Source organism: Silene latifolia, unplaced genomic scaffold (assembly GCF_048544455.1).
Source record: "Silene latifolia isolate original U9 population unplaced genomic scaffold, ASM4854445v1 scaffold_194, whole genome shotgun sequence".
NCBI classification, from domain to species: Eukaryota; Viridiplantae; Streptophyta; class Magnoliopsida; order Caryophyllales; family Caryophyllaceae; genus Silene; species Silene latifolia.
Window position 1 is genome coordinate 69578 of NW_027413158.1, and position 22492 is coordinate 92069.

General features: G+C 36.6%; 1 non-coding gene across 1 annotated transcript; it reads left to right on the forward strand.

Annotated features, from left to right (window-relative positions):
- The first annotated feature begins 9548 nt into the window (after positions 1–9548).
- On the forward strand, positions 9549–9656 carry LOC141638189 (small nucleolar RNA R71). Its single transcript, XR_012542037.1, has one exon. It is a non-coding gene; the product is annotated as a small nucleolar RNA R71 (small nucleolar RNA).
- Positions 9657–22492: the final 12836 nt, after the last annotated feature.

Here is a 22492-nt window from a genome sequence, read left to right on the forward strand (position 1 = left end):
ATTTTTGAAATGTTTTGAAATGTTTTATTTTCGAAATCGTTTTAAGTTTTCCGACGTAAAGTTATACACAAACTGTCGATCAAACGCCGCGATTCCAAAGCATGTTATAGTCTGATAATCATCGGGTGTTTGTTGGAGTCTCAGCAGATACTGGGTATCTACAGTTACATAGTTTTCTTTATTTGATTTCGGTTTACCAAATTTAATTCCGTTTTCAAGTTTAAAGTTTCGACCTTTATAAAACCCGACATCGTATAATAATAATTATGTAAATCGCCGAATTCTTTTTTTTAAACTTGTTCTCTAATCTGACTTGTGACGGTATTAGTATACATAAACATGCTAAAGCAGTTTTATTCGAGTCATATATCGATCCTAAATTTACCAATGAACGGTAAATAATCCGCGATTCTGACTTCACAGCCAGAATCCAACTTAAGAATAGACGCAGGGATTGCTCCGCCTCTTCCAAAGGACGCAGCAGATGCTGCGCCTGTTCTGGGTAGGCTTCTGTCCCTGAACTCTTTATCGCTTTGACGTAGCTTCTAATTACGGTTTAAATCAACTATTATTCATATTATCACCTCTAATCTGATGTATTTTCATATTTTTAATTATGATTTTATTTTCCTTTTATTTTCTTCTTCGAAATCCCGTTTTTTAGCGTGCTTTTGACGTAGATCAAATAAACTTTGTAATTCTTGTAATTTTAATTATTTTGTAATTATTATTATTACTATTATTATGTATGATTTAATTGTATAGCATTCACATGTATTGAATCTAATCTTCTACTTCGACCCAGTTGAGTGCTAAATTGTTTGTTAACCGACATAGCCTAATCTCGTATGCTAGGATTAATCTATGTTTGTTCCATTGAATGCATTACATCGACGACATATCAAAAATGAACAACTTCCCTAATCATTAGTAGAGGCTGCTATCGAGGCATGTGGGATTAGGTGTTCGACTAAAGAATTTCCTAATACGTACCCTCACCCCTTACTCCAGTTATCTCTGGACATCCGTGTCCATTGGCATCTCGAGAGTCATTCTAGACATAGAATGCTAAGGGTAACGAGTTCTTAGTGTTCATGTCATTACTTTGTGTCTTGACATGGCACGAGGTATTCGAACGGTTTCCAATTTTTCCACAATAAATTGGTGGCGACTCCACAAATGCAGGCTTATTCAACCTTTCACCGGTTTCAATGCCTCACCAATCGGTAACGGCCCATGATGTGCTTTGGCAAACCAAGGTTCAGTGGGAGAAGTGCCGCCGCCTCGAAACCGACGCGCGGGTCCGCGCGGGTGGTGGCCCAAGTCCACAGCCATATCAAGTATGAGGAAGTCAACGGGTATCAAAAACTTACCAACTTTGACGTGCACATCTTCTAAGACAGCTAAAGGTCGCTTTAAAGAACGGACCGCCATTTGCAATGTGATACTTGTGCATTTTAAAGCACCCATGTTAAGTTTTTCACAAATGGAATAGGGCATGACACTCACACTAGCACCTAGGTCGCAAAGGGTCTTATCAATGGTATATGTGCCTATAGTGCAAGGAATAGAATAGCTACCGGGGTCCTTAAGTTTCGGGGGAGACTTGTTTTTTAAGAGTGCACTACACTCTTCGGTGAAAGCAATGGTCTCAACCTCATTGAAGGATCGCTTCTTTGAGAGGATTTCTTTCATAAACTTTGAGTATGAAGGGACTTGAGTAAGCAATTCTATAAATGGGACGGTGACTTGTAAATTTTTAACAACTTCCAAGAACTTACCAAACTTACCTTCCTCCTTGTGCTTTGCTAGGCGGTGGGAAACGGTACTTGAACAACTTCCTTTGGAGGCAAATCCTCCACATTTTCATTCTTCTCTTTCTCTTTCTCTTTCTCTTTTTCAACCTCAATAGGATCATCCACCGCCTTAGAAACGGCATAACCCTCACTCTCCTTAGCACTAGGAGAGACCTCTTTCTCAACAATCACCTCGTCACTTTCTTTGGGCATAGGGGGCTCAACATCCTTGGTATCAAGCTTGCTCTTTCTCTTAAGCATCAATAATCGATGAGGAAATGGTACACGGTCCCTAACAAAAGGCTCTTGACTAGCCTTCTTTTTGTCATTTCCCCAAGCTTGGGCTTTTTAATAACGACCTCATCATCCAAAGTCATGGATGGTCCATCATCCAAAATTTGATACCCGTCGTTGTGAGTACCAAAGATAAAATTTATAAACTCCTATTAAGACTAACCTAGGCTAGTGGTAACAGGGTCGATCCACAAGGAGGCAGTTGTAAATTCTAGTTGTTCTATGATCAGTCTAAGGTAACTATTATGGGGGTTGAATTGAGTTGGTCTAAGTCTAAAGCAAACAAAGATAATAAACTAAAAATACGATTTAAACAGATAGAAGAAAGGTACTAGGATATTCGGGTCATTACAGCTTCGGCGGCAGCAAACTAGGTCGGTCTGAAATAAACACAAGTAAGGCGGGAAATAAGAGGTCCTCTCGGTCCACTCCTAACAATTAGCATCTCTCGATCTCGCTAAAGGTCCCTAATGTCACTAATACTAACTTTCGTCCTGAAAAGCGACTAATGGCCTAAACTATACCTATCTTTCGATCTTAGCACAGTTTAGTCGAATTAATTGACGGTCAAGCAACCTACCCTACCTTTCGGTCTAATGGGTCAGTCACAAAAGAGGTATCTAACTGGTCGCATGCATTCGATTCGTTAAATACAAGTTTAAAAGCAATTAAAACGAGGGTAACCTTACAAGGTCAGTCGATCGACCAACTATGTCAGTCGATCGACTGACACGCGGGTTCAGTCCGTGTCTAACCTATTGCCGCCTAGCCATAAATCGCCTACATCCTAGCACTATAGGTTTAGCTACTCATGACGAAGGTAAAAACAACAATAAGACTAAAGACAATTATGGAATTCATGTTTGATGTAAATAACAATAATAATGAAACGATAATTGGCTTTCGGGAATGCTAACTAACAAATCTATACTAATAACAGCAGTAAACGGAAATAGGGCAGAATGAATACCGAAATTTCAAAGGAAGATTAAGATTAAGAACTGAAAGATCCGATGCAAAAGTCGATATAAAAACCCTAACTCGAAATAAACTAGAACTTAAAGCACTGTATCGTGTTGTGAAACTTAATGTGTTCTCCGATAAAAATTCGATCCTTATTCGATATGCTGCTGTTACGTTATATAGGAATTAACGCAACAACTTGTTCCAAAACCTAAAACTTCACGGGCTTTCTAAATCTCGTCTGGAATCGAAGTCTGGTCGATCGACTGAAGAGGCTGGTCGATCGACTGAATGTCAGCAAACAGTAGCTTCTGGGAACCGAGCCTTGGTCGATCGACTGATTGGACTAGTCGATCGACTGGCTAAGCTGCTACTTGACTTCTTTAAGCTCGTGGATTTGTCCTTTGGCCCTTGGATCGCGCACCAAGCTTGTTCCTTAAGCAGTTCCTTTACGTCATTTGCAATGCAGCTTACTCGGGAACAGATTTGGCTTGATTTCCCGCTAAATTCTCCACATTTCTGCAATAAAGTATAAAAGCACGAAAGTAGAGGAAAATAGAGAAATATGGGCATATATGGCACAATTGAGCTCTGAAATGCGTGTAAAAAGAGATGTAAAACATCATATAAATGGCACGCATCAAATCTCCCCAAACCAAACCTTGCTTGTCCCCAAGCAAGAACTAGACTCGATCTAATGACCTAATGGAACGAGTTCAAACTCAGAGCGAAATGCAAACTGTAAGGCCTAAACCAATTTCATGCACAACCAACAATCAACTAGTAATGTGAATCATGCAAACGAATTACAAAGTCGTCAAAAGCTATTTGAATCGTTGACTATAGAGACTTATCAAATTGGACTCTCGCGGGTCGCTCAAATCACTCAATCAAGCACAGGTGATATATTTGTAAGATAGAAAGAATTAATTTTGTAGTGACTCTCACCTAACTACGACCTATGAAGACATGCCAGCAATAAAATATGAAAATGACCTCTATGACCGTACATACGCATTCCAACCAAACAGATGACCATTGACACATGCCGAGGTGTAATTATGGAAATGTGAGGTATGGGTAAGAAGAGGCAAAACATTTTATGGTAAAGTGGAGGTACAGATGATCAAGCTAGTACCAAAACGGAACCAAAGGACAACATCCAACTTCTTTCTCATAATCAAACGAAACGGTGCTATAGCAAGCACAAAACTCACAATCTCCAAACTATTAAATCAATAAACTCCCCATAAGAAATAAATGAAACATGGGAGCAAAAATCGCCAAAGGCTAAGGATTAAATCATGCGAATTGACTTTTTTCTTTCTTTCACGAATCTCAGTCGATCGACTAAAGGTGGCAGTCGATCGACTGCTTACACAGTACGGAACCTCTTTTTTTCTTCTTTTTCGAATCTTTTTTCATTTTTTTTCTCTTTTCTTTCCTCCTTTATTTCATTCTCCCAACGATATCTCAAACATGAGCATGTACCACCAAAAATTGAGTAACAATCCCAAGAACACAGACTACTAGCTTGACAAAGGACAGGCTAAATGTAGGATGTAGAAAATAGGACAAAAAGGATATTTTTGGCAGATGTGGAGCTTATGGGTAAAATGAGAAAAGGGGACCTCTACCACATGTGTCAACTAACCACAAACCGAATGCATACAGGTATTAAGTAGATCAAATTCATAATCATGCAAATTAAGGAAACATGTCTCATAAGGAGTACTACTCACATTCCTAGATGAACTGGTCATGAATGACACCAGTTATAAGCTCTAAAAACTCAGAATATATGATGTAGCTTGCCAATTATTAAAGTCAAGTCTCGTGCTCAAGCAAATAATTTAACGAAAACTCGTAGATATGCACTAACGATTCTACTAATAACATGTAAGTCAAGCAAGGCTCAGGCAAAACAGATGCAAATGCTAAATCATCATAGAAATACTACCGTTCCGACTCGACCTATATGCTAAAATAAACGTGCATTTTATGGAAATTTTTGAAATTATTCAATCAATTTTTTTTTTGATTTTTGTATATATGTGAAATGAACAATGCAAAACAGAATGTAAACGTGAATGCAAGCAAATGATATGCGACGCAAAACCCTTCCCCAAACCAAATCGCACAATGTCCCCATTGTGCAAAATCATGTAATGAAGAAAAATGGAAAACGGGAATTTGCTAGAAAAAGGGAAATAAAAACATAATGACATAAAGGGATAACTTGGGAACTCACAAGACTCTAAGCGAAAGAAAGGAAACCTCCCAAACCCGTGAGCTAGGAGGTTTCAGTGAGCAGCAGTGCTGCTACCGACAAGAGTGCCTGAAAGACAGAAAGTACCACGCATAAGACTGAGAGAAACAATTTTGGAACGTAAATATTGTGCAAAAATGAAGCAATAAAAGAAATAGACAATATGACGGAAATGAAGTGGAGTAGAAAACTCCCGTAGGTCCGCATATCGACCAAACACAAACAGGGGAAAGGTCGTGAATGAACATAGCAAAGAAGAAGAATCGTCGATCGACCTACGGGGCGATCGATCGACCAGATGATCTTGAACAGTAGCTCCTGTAACCCGCAACCCAGTCGATCGACCACTGAAACCAGTCGATCGACTGAAAACACTGCTGCAGTGTCTTATTTCTTCGTAATTGCTCAATGATTCGAGCTAATAAGCTCTAATACCTGCAAATGCACAATAGTACGCGCCCAAAATTGCGCAAAACCCAAAGCAAAGTCTAAAGCAAATAAAAATCCTAAGCAAACGAAATAAAAGCGAAGTTTCGCGCACACAAAAGCAATAAAAAGAAAGTTTAACAAAAGCAAATAAATAAAGGTTTTTTTGATAAAACTTGTGATCAGCTAATAAAACGGCCATGGTATGGCCCTCTACTAGGCTTCTGACTGAACGCAGTGGCTTCAGAAACTGTGAAATCTTCTCCCGGCCTCCACAACGTGGCAACGGAAGAACAACAACGTCTCGCAAAGATCGGATCCCAATCTTTCACCTTAGCGCCTGACTTCTTCTTAGACGGCATATCCTCATCAGGACCTCCTCCTGGATCATATATCCGGCAGCGCTGACTTCGTGCTAGGAACACCCAACTCACTTCCGGGGTCTTTGAACTTGCCAAGACCTGTAGAAAGAGAAACAAAGCGATGTTCCTCCAATTTGTTCCCAAACTGGGACGGAGGCGTCAATTCTATAACAGCACATGGTTCAACAGAAGGAATAAGAAGGTATACATAATCGACTAAAGGAGTGGAATTACCTCTAATCGGATAAGAGTGGTCTTCATTTACCTTCTCATCGTCATCCGGAATAGGCGTTGGTGACGATTTAACAATTCCCAAGGCTGCAGGGGTCAATCGAACAACGTCACTACTCGATCGAGTAGTTTCCTCCTCCAAAGATAATCGGTCGATCGACCACATTGGTTCCAGTCGATCGACCGCTTTTCCTTCTGCAATGTCATTCGTTCGACCACACAAATCTGCTTGATCGAATTCTTCATGTGGCACATCATTGAAGTCTTCAATTGACGCTTCATCTTCCTCCAAATCATCATCCTCCGAGTCATACACATCATCGTTATGCTCGGCAGCTACTTGAGCCAAGAGAAGCTCAAGTCTTTTGAAAGAAGCTTCTCTGTTCACCATTTCTTGCATTTGGAGTTTAAGCATCTCCATCATAGACTTCATTTCTGCACTCTCTTCAGAAGGATTAGGGTCTTGCTGAGACGGTGCAAAGGAATATGAAGGCTCTTGGAAGCCTTGTTGATAGCACGGATGTGGTGGCACATAATGACCTTGTTTATAATGCCAGTAAGCATAGACTTGGTTCATATCTGCTCGGCATATAGCAGAATCATGCCCCTCAGCGCCACATCTCCCACAAATCTCCATCTGCTGCTCCAAAGAATGGAACATGAGTGGACTCTCCTGAAGTACTGCAAATAGACAACACTAAAGAAGGAGATGAGAACAGCCTCAAGGTACTCAGTCTTCCCTTGAGGCGAAAAACAGACTAAAAATAGAAACAACTAAAATTAGGACTATTGCCTCCCCGGCAACGGCGCCAAAATTTGATACCCGTCGTTGTGAGTACCAAAGATAAAATTTATAAACTCCTATTAAGACTAACCTAGGCTAGTGGTAACAGGGTCGATCCACAAGGAGGCAGTTGTAAATTCTAGTTGTTCTATGATCAGTCTAAGGTAACTATTATGGGGGTTGAATTGAGTTGGTCTAAGTCTAAAGCAAACAAAGATAATAAACTAAAAATACGATTTAAACAGATAGAAGAAAGGTACTAGGATATTCGGGTCATTACAGCTTCGGCGGCAGCAAACTAGGTCGGTCTGAAATAAACACAAGTAAGGCGGGAAATAAGAGGTCCTCTCGGTCCACTCCTAACAATTAGCATCTCTCGATCTCGCTAAAGGTCCCTAATGTCACTAATACTAACTTTCGTCCTGAAAAGCGACTAATGGCCTAAACTATACCTATCTTTCGATCTTAGCACAGTTTAGTCGAATTAATTGACGGTCAAGCAACCTACCCTACCTTTCGGTCTAATGGGTCAGTCACAAAAGAGGTATCTAACAGGTCGCATGCATTCGATTCGTTAAATACAAGTTTAAAAGCAATTAAAACGAGGGTAACCTTACAAGGTCAGTCGATCGACCAACTATGTCAGTCGATCGACTGACACGCGGGTTCAGTCCGTGTCTAACCTATTGCCGCCTAGCCATAAATCGCCTACATCCTAGCACTATAGGTTTAGCTACTCATGACGAAGGTAAAAACAACAATAAGACTAAAGACAATTATGGAATTCATGTTTGATGTAAATAACAATAATAATGAAACGATAATTGGCTTTCGGGAATGCTAACTAACAAATCTATACTAATAACAAGAAGAAACGGAAATAAAGCGAATGAATACCAAATTTCAAAGGAAGATTAAGATTAAGAACTGAAAGATCCGATGCAAAAGTCGATATAAAAACCCTAACTCGAAATAAACTAGAACTTAAAGCACTGTATCGTGTTGTGAAACTTAATGTGTTCTCCGATAAAAATTCGATCCTTATTCGATATGCTGCTGTTACGTTATATAGGAATTAACGCAACAACTTGTTCCAAAACCTAAAACTTCACAGGCTTTCTAAATCTCGTCTGGAATCGAAGTCCGGTCGATCGATCAAGAGGTGGTCGATCGATCGAATGTCGCAAACAAGAGCTTCGGGAACCGAGCCTTGGTCGATCGACTGATTGGACTAGTCGATCGACTGGCTAAGCTGCTACTTGACTTCTTTAAGCTCGTGGATTTGTCCTTTGGCCCTTGGATCGCGCACCAAGCTTGTTCCTTAAGCAGTTCCTTTACGTCATTTGCAATGCAGCTTACTCGGGAACAGATTTGGCTTGATTTCGCTAAATTCTCCACATTTCGCAATAAAGTATAAAAGCACGAAAGTAGAGGAAAATAGAGAAATATGGGCATATATGGCACAATTGAGCTCTGAAATGCGTGTAAAAAGAGATGTAAAACATCATATAAATGGCACGCATCAATAGCTTGTACCACTTCTCAAGGAAATAGAATTAACTGTCGCACGTGGTTGATCACCTTGGGGTGGTAATTGACCCGTTTTTCTTTGAGAGCTTGATGAGGCTAGTTGAGCCATTTGTTGCTCTAACATCTTGATTGCGGCATTGTGAGATTGGTCACTCTTTTGTAGTTGAGCCAACATTTTCGATTGGGTCTTAGCCATTTGCATTACCAAGGCCTCAAATTTACCTCCTCCATGGTTGTTTTGTTGGCCATTTTGAGGTGGTGGCCCTTGATTTTGTTGCTAAATTTGTTGAGGTGGTCTTTGTTATTGGTTTTGATAACCCGATGGGTGATTATACTTTTGTTTTTGAGGGACAAAGTTATTTTGTGGTTGGGGCACAAAATTTTGTTGTGGTTGAGGGTTAAGCACATTGTTTCTTGTATAAGACAAGTTCAGATGAAATTTTGAATTCGGGTTATAAGTATTGGAAAAAGTACCCGGTGGATAAGAAATTTGTCTAAAAGCTTGAAAAGCATTTACCTCCTCAATAGTAGCTTGGCAATGAGCGGTGTAATGACTCGCACCTCCACAATCGTCACAAACAATGATTTGACTAGTAGAGGACACGTCATTGAGTTGTTGAAGAGAATCTCTAGCATCTCGTTCCGCCAATTGTTGTTGGAGTAAGGCAATTTGAGCTAATAAGACGGGATTGTCGGAGGATTCTTATTTACCTTTGAGTGTCACACTTCGGGAATTGACATATTGCGCGTCATGTATAGCGATAGATTGGATCATGGCATGAGCAATATCGGTGTAAATTTGATCAAACCGCCCATTGTTGGCGGAATCAAGAATCCTTCGGGACTCGGCACAACATCCATATTAGAATGTTATAGCTAGAAACCAAGCATCCAACCCATGATGTGAGCATTGCCTTTGCAACTCCTTGTACCTCTCCCAAGCCTCATATAAGCTCTCAAGAGCTTGTTGACAGAATCCGGTGATTTGGCTCCTTAAGGTTTGAGTTTTCTCCGGTGGAAAAAACTTTTGATAGAAAGCAAGAGCCAATGTCTCCCAATTTGTTATTCTCATGGCGGTGCGATCAAGGCTATTAATCCATAGTTTTGCCTTGTCCTTCAAAGAGAAAGGGAAAAGTATTTCCCTAATTTGGGCTTGAGTGACGCCCGTTTGCCGAATCATGGAGCAATAATTGCAGAAGTTTTGCACATGAAAATTGGGATCCTCCAAAGGACTTCCCCCAAATTGCTTCCTCTCCACAGGGCTAATGAAAGCCGGTTTGATTTCGAATTTCGGCGCGGTAATTTGAGTAGTTATAATACCGGCCGGAAGCATGGCCGCGGTGGGCTTTGAGTGATCGGAAAGTTTCACCATCTTTTTAGTTGTAGATGGTGGTGGTGGTGGTGGTGGTGGTGGTGGAGATGATGAACTAGAAACCTCCTCCTCCTCTTCAAGAGCTTTTAGATCATCCAAGTAAGACTTTCTAGAACTTTTAACTTGCACGGGAGAAGCGGCTTCTTTCACTTCTTTCCAAAAACGTCGTCTTCTCCTAAAGGTTTTTCTCGGGCTCGGAATCCGGTGAAAGAAAATCTCCACTACGAGAAGACCTGGGCATAAGACAACAATCTCTAGAAAATGATAAGTAACGGTCTCAAGGAACAAGTGTTCCTTAAGACAAAAGAAAACAAGACAAAAATCGACAAATCAATATGCAATAAAATCGTGCTCCCCGGCAACGGTGCCAAAATTTGATAGGCTATCGCAGACCTATGCAAAGATAATTTCTCTAGACATAAATTAATGTTGTAATAGAGGTCGAACACAAGGATATGGGAATTGCGCTATGAAATGCTATGGAAAGATTTCTATCAAGGTCGATTACGTTTTGTTTGGTTTGTTGGTTGGTTTGATGATTAGCAAATATAAAGTGATGTAAACTATATGATTAAAGGGGTCTAGGGGAGTCGGGTCACACATGCAAATGTAAATATATATTCATGCTAAACTCGGAAATAATAACATTGTCAATTGTTTAGGATTAAAGACACCCACCTCACGATATTAGTGTCAACCATAGACCGGGTCCTAGAGAAACTCTCGTTTATGACTAGGTCGTCCTACTAAACATGCTTAGTCTAATCCGATTCCGTGCCTCTTGACTTATAGAACGAATTAACAAACTTAATCAATGATTATGGCCACTAAACAAGATTAAACGTGACGATGCAAACATGTGATAGAAACAATTAGGCAGTATTATATCAACCTAATTTATCATTTTACATATATTAGATTTTGCATGGCTTCCCTAGTCCCTAGACTAAGGAAATTTAGCTACTCATGACTAAATGTAAACTACAAACTATATTGTATGAAATGTTAGACATGCTTATAGAAATTATATGAACTAAGTGTTGAATCATAAAATGTAATGACAAACTATGTGAAATAATAAAAGTACTAATGATAAAACTATATAATAGAAATGTAAACTAGTAAAATAGAATTAGAATTACCGTAATGGAAATGGAACTTGAATTAGAAACTTGCAAAGAAGAACATAAGAGAACCAAAAGCTTGAATAAATAACCAAATTCTTAACAATATTGAAACTACAAATGAAAACTAAGAGAGAATTTTGCTTAAGGCTAGAGAGTGAAATAGTGTATGAAATGCGTAAAGAAGATGTCCCGAAGATATCCCTAATGACAGATTAAGGCCCCTATTTATAAGAAAATAGGGGCATAATGTACAATCCAAAGAGGGGGTCAACCCCGATCGGGGTTGCCAGCCCCAATCGGGGGCGTGGGTTTCCGGCTATTTCCTCTTAACTTCTTGCTTAAATTCCAAAGGAATCCTAAGTATGCGATAAATGCCCCTTAATGCCTCCGGTTAATGCTTCATAATTCTTCCTAAGAGCATCCAAAGAAGTATCCTAAGCTTGGAATTCTCTTCATAAATTTGGACTTCTTTTGGGCTCTTTTGTAAGATCATTTTGCATTATCTCATACACTCTTGCTTGGGCTTGGAAACACATCTTCCATTGTCATACTTGGTCCATCTTGTTTCCACTTAGCTTAGTGAACTTGGTGCTTGCTAATGTGATAGGAAAAAGCCTCTAATTGCTTAGATTCCTACAAAATGTAACAAATACAAACAATACATCTAGAACACAAGATTAGCTCACAAATATACTAATTAAAGTATGATATGCACTCAAAAACGAGCTAAAATGAGGGGTAAAAATATATATAAAATGAACACATCAACTCGTAATGGTGAGACAGCGTTGGTGAAAGTTTTAAGGTCTAATCATAAGGTGGAAGAATCTACATGGAAAGCTGAAACTGCAATGCAGGACAAGTATCCTGATCTTTTTGTTGAAGTAAGTTGGTTACGGGGACGTAACCCTTTTTTTAGGGGGATAGGATGTAACATCTCCTATTTTCTGACATTTTTATGATAATTCAATAATAAAAGTATCTCATAAGGAATTTAATTTGAATTAATTTGAGTTATTATTTCGGTTATTTGGATGTTTTGGGTGAATTTCGGGGACGAAGTTCTTTTTAAGGAGGGAAGACTGTAATACCCCATATTTAAGACGGTAGAATTATATTAAAATGAGTTTTAAATGGTATTTAAAAATGAAATAAATTGGAGAATTAAGTTGTAAGACGGAAATAAAATAATTAAATAATATTGAGACGGGAATAGTTGGAGCTCACGTGTGGCACGTGTGAGGCGTGTGATATGGGATTGGTGACAGAAGTATAATTGTATGATACTACTAATAATATGTAACTAGGTTTGTGACCCGTGAGATCCACGGGTTTATCTGTTTTAGTTTTCTTATTTTTTATCGTATTGTTTATATTTGTCTGAGCAATTAGTTGATCCATTTAAAAAATATAGTCTTGAAATACATAAAAATTAGTTGGTTAATGCTTTATTTCTTTCACAATTTTGATTTATTTTCAAATTTATATATTGTATTTTAGTTGTTATTTTGATTAGTATACTAAAAACATGTGGTTTTTAAAAAATTTACCTTTCAATGAGTCCAGTAATTCATGACACTGTGTAAAAAAAATTGAATGCTTAAGGTTGCTTTTTTATTAGATTTTGTAGATTTTGTACTAAATTTTCTATGTAAAAGTTTGAACGTCGTTTTGTCTTCCGGCAAATAAAGTTAGTAAGTAAAGACGAAAGAGCAAATTAATGCATAATGTTGAATTATTTCTCTTTTTTTCCTTCTTTTTTTGCGATTAATAAATCTCACAATGTCAGGAGCTTAAAACATATAGAATTATAAGGTTTTTTATCTTCTCAATATTTTAATTGTCATAAACCATATAGTAGCATAGTTATGAACCTTAATAAATGCTAGTCTTACTATATCATCTATACCAATTTGTCAAAAATTCTAAATTTTATATTTTTGCATAAATGATAAAATGAGTTAAATAATGACCTACTACATGCAATCTCTTATGTGTTATAAGACATATGCATTAGATAATATGACATGTACGCATAAATATTAGATAATAATTAACATTTAGTCATTATCTATGTCAATAGAATTTTTTTTTGTCCAACTTGTTAATAAGATTGAGATCCTCGCAACTCCAATTTCATTCTATGAGAGCTATTTTTCAAAGAAAAAATGATGAATAAAAAAACACATACCCAAATAAAACATACATTTGAAAGTTTCTGAAATACTAAATTTTATTTATGAACCTAGAAAGAATTAGTCATTCACATTCATGTAGTCAATTTCGTAGTTAATTTATAACATAATATTGAGTGGAATGGAGGGAATATTTGTTTAAGCAATTCTAATATTTATCTTCTTCAAATAGTTTTCTTTCTCCAATGAACTATCCCTAAAAAAATCCACTGAGTGATTAAGAATAAACAAAATAGTGGAATTTGATTTATGTAATATTAACCTTATCGTTATTAATTTAAGTTTTCCCTTAAATAATGTAAGAAATAGGGTATTGAATCATAAAGATGTAAGTATATTTACCTATGAATAGCACAACTCCACAAATCTTGATAGCCCCTAAATGAGAACAAAACAACATATATGTGAAGGTTAAAAATGTGAAGATTACTTCATAACCAATGGAACTTAAAAATAAATAAATAAATCTATAAAATATAATTAAAAGGCTACCCTAAAATGACAAATAAACGCCGCCTAGACAAAGCCACGTAGGATCCAAAAAGCCTCCTAGATTAAAATTTAATATGACGTGGCATATTTAAATGTGTTGTTGCATATTTTTAATTTGACATGGCGAATTAATGTGACATGGATTATCAATTTATTATTACATGATATTAATTTAAATCATTTATCTATAAATTAATTTAATTCACTTATATTTATAATATGAAAGGATATTATCATTATTCTTAAATTAATTTTGTATATTAAATATATTATCTTCCAAAATTTATATAACCCTTACAAATTTACATCAAATTTCATAATTTATAATTAATATTGACATTTTAATTGAAATTTTTGTAATAAAATATGTTAATAAATTTCATAATTTATAATTATAATTGAAATTTTTTTAATAAAACATGTTAAGGAATTAATTAAACTTCTTCATATTACTAAACACTCACCATTATTAACATTTTTCTATTTAATTCATTGTTTTTAAAAATTTTGTAATAAAACCTGTTAATAAATTAATTAAACCTCTTCATATTACTGAACACCCACCATTATTAACATTTTCCTATTTAATTTTTTTTTAATTAAACATGGTAATAAATTGATTAAAACTCTTCATAACACTTAACACACACCAAATTAATTAAAAGTTTTCCCTATTTAATAAATTTTGTAATATAATATGTTAGTAATTTTATTAAAACTCCTTATATTACTCCACACCCATAATTTTCATTAATATTTTGTCCTATTTAATTCATCTCTTGAGGTCCTCGGCAATCAATTATATAATTTAATAATACCAGAAAATAAATTAAAATATGGGAATTTATGGTTGTGTAATGACTATAAAACCTACAATACCTATAATATTTTATATTCACTTTATTTATTTAAAATATGCCCATTTGTCATGAGTTTCGAAGTTGTGGATTGTATTTTATGGTTTAATTTATTTATTTGATTATATTGAGTATTATTGTTGAGTATTGTTGTTGTTGTTGTGTCCAATAAAGTATATTTTAATTTGTTATGTTGTTGGTTTTATGAATCATTTGATTTATATTTGAATTCATATTTTTCAGTTGGTTTAATTTAAGTGACCTACATGTGACAATGTTTTGATTTGTTTGTCAAGTTTTTGCCAGGTTGATGTTTTATCTTTTGATCAATGTATTTTTTATATAACTTTAAAGCACCATGAAACGTATGTGAATGCAGATAAGGCAAACCATCGCGTGGGTAATATGAAGAGGGAAGAAATACAAAAGGCACGAAACTGAGGTAAAATTAAAGGTAAAAAAACGTAAGGTAGAAACTGATAAGTAATGGATGATTGTTGATCTCAAAATAGAAGTCTTATAATATTTCTTTTAATTTGTTATTAAACGTATATTGTGGTGTAATTTTACTATTATACTTTCCTGATCAATTATTTGAATTTGTATTTTTGTATTCGCGAGTATAATCATCTCTAACATATATTTTTCTTTTTCATTTTATATGAACTATTATCAGTGCATGTAATAAAAGAAAACTAAAGTGAACCTTCGGGTAAATATAAAATAGTATGATTTCTAAATTCTACTTTGTATGTTTTTAAGTTTATGTGTTTTTTTTTTTTTGTCAAAACAGAAATAATACATAAAACTTACTCTCAAAAAAAAAAAAAAAAAAAGACACCTACTCTCATAATTAATGGTAAATAAATAAGTACAAATAATTGATTGAAAAATCTTTAAAATTTCACAATTTACTTTTTGAACCATCATGACAATAATTAATCATTTAATTATATCATTTCCTCTTCCAATTTAAGTTTTCTCCAAGTCCCACTTTTTAATTGTTTTTCTATAAAATTTACTTTACTTTTTTAAGGGTTTATGCTTTTTTAACCATTATAAGATGATCGTTGATCTCAAAATGGAGATCTTATAATATTTCTTTAAATTTGTTATTAAGCGTATATTGTTGTGTAATTTTACTATTATGCTTTCCCGACCAACCTATTGGAATTTGTATTTTTGTATTCATGAGTATAATCATCTCTAACATATATTTTTCTTTTTCATTTCATATGAACTATTATCAAGGCATGTACTAAAAGGAAGCGTACTAAAAGGAAGCGAAAGTGAACCTTCAGATAAATATTAAATAGTATGGTTTCTAAATTCTAATCCGTATATTTTTAAGTTTATGTGTTTTTTTTTTCGAAACCGGAATATATTATTTTATAGTCTTTAATACTATTTTTATTTTTATATAGGATCGTGGACATAAGTATAACAAGAGATGGATAAAATTCTTGAAATAGTAATAAGGAACTTAAAAAATTTTATGAATCTTGTGGAATTCGAATTTAGGGAATATAGTTTTTTAGATTATTGAGCAATTGAAATGAAAATTTAATTCGTAATACATGGAGTAGATACCGACCATACCGTTGAATCGTATCTAATATTTTTCTATCGATATAATAAATATTTTTCGGATGTAAATAATATTTGAAGCATGCACGTGGTGATAAGACTTCAAAGATATTTCTATGGGAGGGTTGATGGAGAGGTATGGAAATAATTTGGAGATGACTATACTGAGGTATTGAGTTTACAACCTTATAAGGCGTCATTGAAGATTTTTCCATACGGAATTTATTATATACGGATGGTTTCAACTTTAATATTTAAAAAACACACTTTATTATATTGCGGAGTAAAACACACGTATATATAATGAGTCGTCTTTGTCATTTCTCTGTTGTTAAGTTTCTCAAAATTAGTAGCTACCACATTATCACTTGCAGGATTCGATTTAAAAAAATAAATCAAAGTTGTCAAAGAAATAAGGTATTAACTAACTAATTTCTATGCATTTCAAGACTGTATATTTTTAAATAGATCAACAATTAATTGCTCGAACAAATATTAACAATACGATAAAAATATCAAAACTAAAACAGATAAACCCGTAAAATTCACGGGTCACAAACCTAGTTATTAATTTAAAACCTTAGTACACTTACCTTGATGTTGATACAATGATAAGAAAGATTATTGACACACACACACACACACACACACACACACACACACACACACACACACACACACACACACACACACACACACACACACACACACACACACACACACACACACACACACACACACACATATAATTCTTTTGGCGATGGGGGTAAAAAAATATTCGCTTGAATTTCGGCTCACAAATGTTGCCTTCCATTAAACATTTATAGCCAAATGAGGATGTGTTTTATGACTTTTGACTTTTTTTTTTATTATTACCAAATTTAATATATAAATAAATATGTATAAATGTTATATGACTTTTGAGCATTCATTTTATTCCTATTCCATGGAAGGAATGCATCAAGGAAATTAGAGAACCCGTGCAAATTGCACGGATATGTATAAATGTATTACATATTTTGAGCATTAATTTATAGCCAAATGAGGATGCGTTTTATGACTTATAATACATAAATGTATTACAAGGAAATTGTTCGTTTACATGGCATTCCAAAAACTATTGTTTCTGATCGAGACACTAAGTTTTTAAGCTAATTTTGAAAGACATTGTGGTGTTTGGTGGGTACTAAGTTGTTGTTTAGTACTTCTCACCATCCTGAAACTAATGGCTAGAAGGAGGTGACAAACTGTACTCTTGGAAGCTTGTTGTGAGGGTTAGTGAGTAAGAGCACCAGGGATTGGGATGTGAAGTTAGAATATGCTGAATTTGCTGACAATAGAACACCTTATATGACTATTGGTTGTGCACCATTTGAGATCGTTTATGGGGTAAATCCTTATCTCCCTATTAATCTTATTCTTATTCCAAAGAAGGAGATGGTAAGTTTTCAAGCTAAGGAAAGGCAGACTGCATTTCTGCGTACTTGTGAGTAAATCAAAGCTCAAATTGAGAAGGCTAATGCAAGATACATGGAGAAGGATAATAAACATAGAAAACAGCCAACATTCACGGTTGGAGATCTTGTTTGGCAGCATCTTCGCAAAGAAAGATTTTCATCAAAGCGAAAGAACAAGTTAATGCCAATGTCTGATGGTCCATTCCGAGTGCTTAAGCACTATGGTGATAGTGTTTACAAGATTGAACTTCCTAATGAGTATGGCGGTGTAAGTGCTACTTTCAATGTTGGTGATTTATCTCCATACTTGGATATGAAAATTTGAGGACAAATTCTTTTGAAGAAGGAGAGAATGACGTAGGAGTAATATTGAGCTCTAGTAAGTCTTTCTAGGGAATAATAAAGGGTTCTTTTCATGAATTCCAAAGTTATTTAGTTATGCATTTAGTCATATTTTCAGTTTATTTCCTCCTTTATATAAGGGAGCTTGTATTTCATTTTCAATAATCCAATTTTTTAGAAATACAAAATTAAGCGTCGAGAACTTTTCTCAACTTTGAACTCTTAGAATAATTCTTTTCTTCCTTGCGAGGTTGACGCCCTTATTTCATCCTTGTTCCAATGTGGTCTTGGTTAAAATAGCCCTTGTTTCACTCCTTGTTCCTGTGTGGTCTTGGTTGGAGAAAATCAGTTTTAGCTGAGTTATCTTGCAAGGTCTCTTAGTTAATTCATATTCATTTTACTTAACATTTTCCGTTGCAGATTAGACTCGAAAACACAAAAATATCCCTCAAAATACTTCACCAAAAATAGGCCCCTTTAGTTAACACTCCGTTTTACATCAGGACCAAAATCTAGTCCGGAATCAAGAATGACAGTAGAATTTCAACGTCTCATGTGAGATTCAGTCTTTAATGGCAACTTCATAAGTACTACTGTTCTACATCCCGGTTCGTAAACATCGACGACGTTTTCATTCCGAAAGACGTTTTTGCCTCTCGCATCTCACTAACTTTACTCTTTTCTCTCTAACTCAAAAATTCCCAAAATAATCCCAACCTCAAACACCATCACCACCACCTATCCGGCTACCACCACGTCGCCACCACCACAGTCACACCGCCACTGCCATCATCACTGCCGCAAACCGCCACCACCGCCAATCAATAAGGTTAGTAATTTTTTTAAAACAAATTAGCTTTATAATTGAAATTAAATCGTTTATTGTTTTTAATAGATTATATGACTTTATTTTTTAGTTTTAATTGATTATATGCTTCGATTTGGCTAGTTAATTGAATTTATTTTGATTAGTTTAGGTTTTATTAAACTTAATTGAATTAGTTTTTGAAATAGGTTGTAATTGTATTGTTGTAATTGTATTGTTGTTTTTCTTGTGAATTTCTTGCTAATTAGTTGTAATTGTATAGTTGTTTGTGTAAAATAGGTTGAATTATATGTCGATTAATGTTGTTGTTGGTGTCGAATTTGAGTCGAAAAAATTGGGGAAGGGGGAATCCATGGTGAAACGTGGGAAATTGACGTTTCAACCATGGAGAAACGTGGGAAACTAACGTTCTACCATGGTGAACGTGATATCTCAACGTTTCATCCATGGAGAAACGTCCAATTCCTACGTTTCAACCATGGTGAACATGGAAATGAGGCGTTTGACCTATGGTGAACGATGGGTTTTCTCATTTGGCCATAGACAAACGTTGGATCTGTTGGTTTGATCCATGGTCGATTGTTGAATTTCGACTTTCGTCCATGGTCAAACGTTAAGATTCAACTTTCATCCATGGTCGATTGTTGAATGTCAACTTTTGACCATGATACGTTCATTTTTTTAAAAAAACCGTGTTTTTTGCTATTATTTGCCGATTTTTTTTATTTTATAAGTTTTCTAGTCGATTAGTGTAATTTCTAACAACTTTTATTTTATTAATGCAGATGGGAGATCAAAATGAGAGAGGAGAGGCCATCATGCAAGCTCCGCCTCCGCCACCCGTACACGACCGTACCGATGGGCGGATTGTTACGATGTCGAAGCGTCGTTTGCGTGTTAAGCAAATCCACTAAGAGCCACCGCCACTCCAAGAGCCGTCTCGCATGGTTATGATGCTTACTTCTAGTCACGTCCGTAGTTATTCGGAGGAGGCGAGGTCACGGGAGGTTGCCAGTAGTTACCGGCATGTTAGAGAGGATGAGCCGTCGGATGAAGGTTCGGAGGAGGAGGATGTTGGAGAGTGTCGGGTCCAAGAGAATCCGTCATCCCAAAGATTTTTGACTCAGAGGTTTGGCCGGGATGATAGAGGACGCTATTCGAGTGTTAGAGAGACGTCATCTATCACGGATAGGTCGAGGAGGCCGAGGAGGGATATTTCTTGGATCCTGAGAGAACCCGTTCCTGGTGGTCCTAGTAACATTAACATTTTAAGGATTTTTGGTGGACACGTTGCGTTCAAGTGTTGGTTGGACCCTAACCCAGAGAATATGAGGTCGTGGATCAAGCTCTACGAGAGATCGAAAGCTGGGAGGGAGATTAGGGAGATATATCTCAGCGAGGTTGTTGTCGCTCGGGTACAGGCGAGCGGGCTTGGGATTTTGAGGGAGTGTTTTACCACCGGTCTAGACGATAACCTCCTTAGTGCTTTTATCGAGAGGTGGCACCCGGATACTAACACTTTCCATATGCCTTTTGGAGAGATTAGTATCATGCTCCATGATGTCCAGCATATTCTTGGGATACCTGACACTGGTGAGCGGGTGTTTGTGGACGGTTCGGCTGAGGCTGATGATAGTGGTCTGAGGGGGAAGATTGCGAGGTTTTATGGAGCTCCTGAGTCCGAGGTTGTACCACCGCACTATAAGAATGGTGGTTTACTTACATCAGAGTTGAGGAATGTTGTTCAGCGAGGGATCGAGCATGACTCGTTACGGGCTTACCTCTTGATTTTACTGGGTCATACTCTTTTCATGGATAAGAGTGGTGATAGGGTGAACGCTCGGTTGTTTCCCTTGTTTGATAGTCTTGATCGGGTTCATTTTAATGCTTGGGGTACCGCTTGTTTGGCTTACTTGTACCGACGGTTAGGGATAGCATCGCGCCGAGATAGTACTGGTGTAAGTGGGTGTCTACCGTTACTCAAGGCATGGATATACGAGTGCTTTCCCAAGTTCTGTCCCGGCGCCATATTCTTTCTTGAGGACCGACCTCTAGTCTAGGCTTGGGCCCGCTTGCCTCGGGCTAAGGGCGATTCTCAGACTTTTCAGATGTATCGCCATAGTTTGGTCGATCTTAGGTCGGAGCATGTCCGATGGTTACCCTACAGGAACCGTCCCCAGGTAGCTTGTAGAGTATCGCTTTACTCGAGTTTTATCCGACATCTTGATATAGTAGAGTCGTACCAGCCGGATCGGTGCATGCGTAAGTTTGGGTACCGTCAGGCTATCTCGTACCCAATGCCGATTCCGTCTCTTTAGTCTCGCCCGGCGAACGGGAATTACAGGCTTCAGTTCGGGGAAGAGCCTGATAGGACATGGGGGATCGCAACTTCGATCATATCGTTACGGCGTCTGTCAACTAAAGCATTTATGCCTTTCGAGTATGGTGAGGGGTACATGAGTTGGTATGCAGAGATTTCACACACCTATTTGTATCTCCCCTCACACCGTCTCCATTTTCGTACTGTCGAGTTTCATGAGGAGCCGGAGGTCGCCCTAGCTCTTAGTCGTAAATTCAAGAACGTCTTCCAACAACCTAGTGAGGAGATGGAGAGAGAGACTCTAGAGGACTTGTTTGCGGACATGCGTCTCTACTATGAAGACGTGTATGACGACTAGTTTATTTTACTTTTTATGTTTTGTCTCTTTGTATGGATTATGTTATTTTAATTCTAGTATCTTTGTATGGATATTTTTTATGTTTGTTTTGTTTCCTTAATTTAATTTTAGTAATCATTTTATTGATCAATCCCGTAGTTAACTATACAAATTAAACCTAGTTAACGGAAATTAAACGTAGTTTAGGAAACTTAATTTAAACACGATACAAATTAACAATAGGACATAATACAGAGATACAGCTTAATTAGGTAAAACATAAATTGAAAATACAACGGGAATTAAAACGTTCTTTTTTGTGTTTTTAGCTCTGTTATTTGCTTTAACCAAAGCAAACCCATTCTCGAACGCAACTTTATTAGCCTAATTGAAAGCATCGTCACGCGTTTCGAAAGTAGTCTGAAACAACGGGTTGTAATCAACTGAATTCTCGCCAAAAGTCTCCCACGAAACCTGATCCAAGCAATGCGGACTATAGTAAGACAAAAAAACGATACATAACCTAAATAAATTGCGTAAAACGAAAGCTAAACAAGATAAAACGAGTAATCCATGGCTAAGCCACGAGACTCAACAATCGACCATGGCCAAACATTGTGTCTATACGTTCAACCATGGCCAAACAGGGAAAACCAACGTTGAACCATGGCCAAACAAGGAAACTCAACGTTCAACCATGGCCAAACATTGGTTTCCAACGTTCAACCATGGCCAAACAATGGTTTCCCACATTTGGTCCATGGCAAACGTTGGTTTCCCACGTTTGGTCCATGGTTGAACGTTGGATCTCAACGTTTGGTCCATGGTTCAACCTTGGGTGCATAAATTTCAGATTTACGCAGAAAAATCGCAATGTTCGCTACTACTAAGTTAATACGTGACGTAAATCAACTATCGAATAGAA